We start from the raw sequence: 7,500 nt of genomic DNA on the forward strand, positions 1-7,500 counted from the left end.
GAAAATGAGAGACAAAAATAAAAATGAATAATGAAATAAATGTAACTATACACATTGCCTGCAACAGATTTGCTACATCTTCCATTTCGAATTTATGGTTTGTTTATTTCTCTATTTTTGTTTATTTGTCTGTAACATTCAACCAGCTCGATTCCCTTATGTATCAGCATATATCAGAATATATTGAATATAATTTAGGACGAGTATTCACAATACAATGAACAATACTAGATTTTTTTATCATGGATTTTATAGACGAATAATAATCTCTTGATACGTTATTTAGTGATGTCTATTATCATAATTGTTATTTTCAGCAATAGTATAATTCACTATCAATGATATCATCATAAAATATCACTACTATTATAAACATCATTATTGTTGTGATTACTGTTATTATCACTATCATCTTTATTATTCTTACTGATATCATTATTATCATCATTATTACTATTTTCATTATTATTATAATCATTGTTTTTAATATAATCATTACCATTATTACCATCATTATCATTATCATCATTATTAACATCATTATGATAACTATCATTATTATCATTATTATTATCATTTGTCAGGACATGTTTTTCCACAACTAGACTGAACACACTAGCATACGTTCTCAAAAAATCCTCGATACAATTTTGCAAACAAGTCACACAATAGCTCTCAGTGATTTCATTGCGTGTGGGCGTATTGCAATATATTGTAATTGTTGAATGGTTTCAATCTAGCAAGTAATTTTTTAAAATGATTATCATATCCTGTTACAGTTCAAGGCAACTCGACCGAGGACATTCATTTTTACGTTGATTTCTCAGAAAATTAAAAGATAGATATGTAAATGAATAAATAAATAGATAAGTAAATGAATAAATAGGTAGAGAGATAAGTAAATGAATAAATAGGTAGAGAGATAAGTAAATGAATAAATAAATGGATAGATACGTAAATAAATAAATAAATAAATAAGCAAATGAATAAATAAATGGATAGCTACGTAAATAAATAAATAAATATATAAATAAATGAATAAATGGATAGATGCGTAAATAAATGAATAAATAAATAAGTTAATGAATAAATAAATAGGTAAGTAAATGGATAAATGAATAGACAAATAAATTAATAAATAAAGAGATAGATAAGTAAACGAATAAATGAATAGATAGATAAGTAAATGAATAAATAAAAAGCTATTAATTAACGAATAAACAGAATCAAAACCCTCCTCTTCTCATGCTGTTTAGAAAGGTAGGCTTGGACTTTTCAACGCAAAAAATATTCACCGTCAACTTCAGTGTTACCTTATACCAAACACGGTGGATATTGATAAGCCATAGACGCCCCTATGTAGTGAGTGTACCCTGGTTTCCCTTGCCAATAAATTCTCATACTCTAGGGCCTCTCACACCTGCTTACCCATACAGCGGGGTTATATAATCTACGGTTATGGAAATTTTCGGAGGAAAAAAAAAAACTCTACTTTTGCTCATACCTATCATCCTGGCTGATAATGCAAACGCGTTATATAAAAAAAAACTTTATTAAGAGAGAAAAAATATGTCTCGTGATATGCGTATATTCTGGTAAGATAATATGTTAAGATGAATACTATTTTTCAAAGGTTTTAGACTTTTATCATTTGACTTGTCTCTTGTAGTATCCCTATGTTGTGAACCATCTACAAAAAAAAAGAAAAAAGAAAAAAGAAATCTGTGATAGGTTTCGTTTGATTAGAGAGACAGATAGATAGGTTAACGGATAGACAGGTAAAGTTATACCTTTTTGTGTGATTCTGGTTATGGCATATTCAAATGCTTGAAGTCGAATGCCATACATGAAACATGAAAATGTATAATACATGTTTTAAGTTTTGCAATGCAGAACTGTGACTGCTGAACATCTCTATTTCGGTATATATTCTATATTTGTCTTCAGTTAGCTGTGAATCGCCGAAATTTATGATATATAGAAATGACTTGCTAGTTGCTCATGTGTGTTCTAACGATGCAGTCAATGTTGTGTATTTGACTAATTGTATGTACAGTTTCTTTTTCAAGGATAAATATTACTTTGGTTTTATGTGTCTGGTCTCTGAGTGTGTTGTGTTCCCGTCAATCAAAATATCAGAGCTGTAAAAACTTCACTACATTAGTAAGTGTTTTTTCGACTACTGCTATTTTTTATATCTTTCAGATAAAATGATTTTCAAGCAATGTGGAATGGAGAGAGAGAGAGAGAGACAGAGAGAGAGAGAGAGAGGGGGGGGGGGGGAGGGTGAGGGGGGGGGAGGCAGAGAGAGAGAGAGAGAGAGAGAGAGAGAGAGAGAGAGAGAGAGAGAGAGAGAGAGAGAGAGAGAGAGAGAGAGAGAGAGAGAGAGAGAGAGAGAGAGAAAGAAGGAAAGAAAGAAAGAAAGAGAGATGGAGAGAGAGAGAGAGAGAAAGAGACAATGACAGAGACAGAGAGAGACAGACGGATGGTCAGACACACAAACTTGAATTCAAGCAATTTCACACTGCGTGGCGTGACCAGGTTACCCCACAAGCGCCTTCTACCCGAGTGTCAGCAGCCCTGTTTCTACCAACCGCTGTCAGGGACGTGGAAGGATGTGCGGCGATGTGGTGTCAGGATCGCCGGTGTCAGGAACCGTTCAAGGATTGGGTATTATGGCAATGTTGTAAGAGCGTTTGGTATGGCAATGTTGGGGCATTTCAACAATATCCAAAATGATTATATTGAACTGATAGGCATATATGTATGTGTGTATGTGTGTGTGTGTGTGTGTGTATGTGTGTGTGTGTGTGTGTGTGTGTGTGTGTGTATACATGTGTGTGTGTTGATGTATATATGAATATATATATATATATATATATATATATATATATATATATATATATATATATATATATATATATATATATGTATGTATATATATATATATATATATATATATATATATATATATATATATATATATATATATAAGTATGTATATATAAGCTCCAATCTCCAAGGACACGCCTAGAAAAGGAGAACTTGTCAAACAAGTAATAAAAATGATTGGCGTCCTGTCAGCGCGTAAATATCAATCAATGGGAGCGATGCTGGCAGGCCGCCATAACGGTTAACAAACATTGATCCAAGAGCAATATCTGCCACCTGTGTCACACGCTCGTCACACACGCAGACAGTGCTTCGCCTCGTTTGCATTATGATCGGTGGTGCCATTCTATCCCATTGTATTATCGACCGTATGGATAAGGGTGTCTGGACGTCGCTCTCCCGGAAGGAAAGTGGGGGAAAAATCTTGAAGACATTCTGCTATGTGATTTTTCTCTTATTTTTAGTGGGGTTGTTAGTGTGTTTATTAGATAACATATGTGCGGTGGTTCACTTTAGTTACTCCCTTAATTTGACGCGGTTCCCTATGGTCGAAATATATTGACACGCGAATTCGTTCGCTATTAAGCAGTACGTAATGTTTTGCCATATTTTTTAGAATATATTATTATTTAGTTTTTATCATATAACAATTTATTCGTAAACGGGCCTGGAAATAAATATGTTTTGCCTTATTTTTGAGAATATATTGATATTTAATTTTTATCATATACCATAATTTATTCGCAAACAGGCCTGTAAATAAATACGTTTAGCCTTATTTTCAATAATATATTATTATTTAATATTTATCTTATACCATAATTTATTTTCAAACGGGCCTGGAAATAAATATGTTTTGCCATATTTTTGAGAATATGTTATCATTAATTTTTTTATCATATACCATGATTTATTTGCAAACGGGCCTGTAAATAAATGTTTAGCCATATTTTTGAGAATATATTGAGAATTATTTTTATCATATATTATAATTTATTTACAAACGGGCCTGGAAATAAAGAGACACTCAAATCATACTTTTCACTCAATGCATCATTCCAAACATTTTTTCTGTTCTTAATATCATTTACGATTTCCAAAAATATATATGGAGAGTTGGAGAGCGAGGAGAGAGAAAAAAACAAACAAAAATACTTCAATCCGGCAATATCTGCTCGCATTAATATTCATAAATGATGATTCCACAGATGGTGCTATTATTTTTACCATAGATATTCCTAATGTTAGCCTGCGTTCTCCGTTATTTTCCTTTGGAATATTCCAATTGCAGTAAAGAAAAAGTATCCTCCCTATAATAAAACGAATAAATTGAAATAAAATTGTTTCCCCTTAAAAAAAATCTCAAAAAAAATCTTCCTACGCCAAAAAAGACAAGAAAAGGTATAATTTCTATAACAAAACGAATAGGATAAAACAAAATTGTGTCCCCTTAAAGAAAAAAATCTCAAAGACAACAAATCTTCCTACGCCAAAAAAAGGGAAAAAATCACAAAGAAAAAATATCTTCCTACGCCCCCCCCCAAAAAAAAAAAAAGGAAAAAATCTTTCTAAGCAAAAAAAAAAAAAAAAAAAAAAAAAAACACCCACACAAAGAAAAAACATCTTCCTCCGACAAAAAAAAAAAAAAAAAAAAATGTCTTTCCATCTCCTCTATAAACACAATCTAGGGAGCATCTCCAATCTCATTCCTCCATTCAGAAGCAGACATTTGACGTCAATAGGGCCAATATCCTCATATCTCTCCATAACTCTGCATAACTCACCATAACTTTCTATCTTACCTTGTTTGCGACGAAAAGACCGTTCTCTATTATCAAGGTCGAAATACTTTCTGTCAGAGATAGATGGATGCGTGTGTGTGTGTGTGTGTGTGTGTGTGTGTGTGTGTGTGTGTGTGTGTGTGTGTGTGTGTGTGTGTGTGTGTGTGTGTGTGTGTGTGTGTGTGTTTGTTTGTTTGTGTGTCCAGACATTTTTATATCTATCTATTTGTCTATCTGTCTATATATTTATAGGTATATATATGTGTATATATATCTATATATATGCAAACATATATATATATATATATATATATATATATATATATATATATATATATATATATATATATATATATATATATATATATATATATATATATATATATATATATATATATATATATATATATAATTATACAAGCACACACGCACAGCTATACATATTGAAAAAGTGCGGCTGTTTTAAAATACAACATTTTTGTTTACGCTTATCCTCCCTTCAGCCACTTTCCGTGCAAACTGTTTACTTTATAAACATACTTCATAAATGCTGTATATACAGACCACAGGGGAAGGGAAGCAGAAAAAACGTTAGTGGCTTAAAACAAAGAAAATTTTAAAAGGGAAATTGTGAGTTTATGGTCATATGAGAAAAGAACTAGATCGGTTCTAGAGAAAATGCATTTCAATATAATTCGGTGAATGGTTCCATTTAATATATATACTTCACAACTGACAGGGTATTATCGTATAAAATATCCGACAAATGTCTATGCTACAATTCTCTTCAAAACGAAAGGAAAGAATAATAATGGAGGCACTACACGAGAATAATAACGGTAAAAATAATAACGGTAAAAATAAAAGGTAAGAATAATAACGAGAGCGAATATACCTGTGAGAATACTGTAAAAGCGGGAGATTTACTCGAAATATGATCATACTCCGATTACGATTCAGTGTTATTGGGAGTTCGTAAGAATTATTCCCACGTTGCGATCCGTCTGTAAAAAGATATAACAGTACTTTAGTCTCTTCTTCGCCATTAAATTTAAATTGGTTAGTAGTTGAGTGTAATGAACGTCAATGGTAACCAGATTCAAGATCACCATTATTTCGGCAATTGGTGCAAATACGACGCTATAGCTAAACATTTTGAATCGATTAGAGTTAATAACAAACGTTTATCTTCGTAATATGACATATATTGGATATGGAATTGCAATGAGTCATCAGTCATAGCGTTCATATCTTTGGCCGTACTGAAGACAACTAATATTTTACTTAATATTGTTTAGCATCGAGAATAGACTAGCACTCATCTATAGTGAAGGTACGTATTAATCTAAGCACTATTTTGTAGCTCGAGTTTACTAGTTATAGACACATATCAGTAAATAAAATAATAATAATGCTTGAAATATATGCGTTTGGCACCTTTCTATGATAAATACCCCTGTCTGGCCAGAGCTTATATATGGGTAACAACCATTTGCGTAATAAACACTTGTTTTATATACAACTGCCTGCTTTAACCACCCACGTCTGGTTGAAACCTGTCAGTCGTTAGCAAGTATGTATAGTCATTACCCATCCTTAGTTAAAACACACGGTTAGCAATTAAATCTTACTTATCTAGCGAACGGAAATCATATAACATTTTTTCCATCCCACACCTCCTAAAAAAAAATATGTACACTTCAGTAAATCAATTATTCACCTGATATTTCACGCTGTAATTATTTTGCCGCTGTTATTTCTTTATCTCTGTGATTATAAGTTTATAAATTTGCGTGAATAAATGCATAAAATCTGGACCAGGTTCCTAGTGTTCCACTGTTCCTAAAACATCGCAAGACTCTATATCTTTTTATAAGTAAACAACAGCGTTTGACCATGGGTATGTCTGCTGTGTGTAAAGGAGCGGTATTGACAAACAATAAGAGGCACCGCTAATTTTTATTTTTTTTATTTTTTTTATTTCTTTTTATCTCCCCTTTCATGCTGCAATAATAACATTCATTTAATTTCCTTCTCCCGCGCCATGTTCCTTAACAATTCACAAAATATATTGCTAAAGTCTAAGTGAGGAGAAATTTCTCAAATATTGACAGGAACATGGTGAGCCAATTCAACTGGAAGCTGTAGCATATACAGTGGTATTGTCGGAGAGATGAAAAGTGATTTGTGTTCGGCCGACGAATCAAGAACAAAGACAAGGACAACCTCTGAACTCTTACCACCTCCGCAATAATGCACGTAACAATGTGCAGGTCAAGAGAAGGTTAGGATAGGTTCAGAAGCTAGCGTTCGAACACAGTTTGTTTCACGTCATAAGTAAATACGACGAATGGTGGTCGATATAGACGGGGGCTTCTAAACAGACTGAAAGGAAAACGTTTATATAAAGTCCTGAGACCTTCTTGTGCAATTTCTTCGCTTTATCCATCCTTCCTTTTCGTCCGATTCCTCGCGTTTTCTTAAGATTAATGGGATGGAGAACAACGGGTAAAAAAGAAGAAAAAATAAATAAAAAAAGGGGGGGGGGCTCGTTTGCATAACTGTTAATCCATATATTCTCTGAAAGACACAAACATACATCGTTTTTTCTCCGTGTAATCGGGTAACGCTGATGTACTGAATAATGCCTAATTTGCATTTCCTTGAATAGATATACAATAAACAAAAGAGCACATTATAACATTATTCCAGCTCAGCCACAGTGAATGAGTAATAATCATGGCCTTTTGTTGGGCAAAAAGCCTCAGAATTTTACTTTTTCCTCATCCAGTTTCATCACAGAAAAGAACTTTCAGTACAGATTTGA

The sequence above is a fragment of the Penaeus vannamei genome, chromosome 32, assembly GCF_042767895.1.
Source record: "Penaeus vannamei isolate JL-2024 chromosome 32, ASM4276789v1, whole genome shotgun sequence".
Taxonomy (NCBI): Eukaryota; Metazoa; Arthropoda; class Malacostraca; order Decapoda; family Penaeidae; genus Penaeus; species Penaeus vannamei.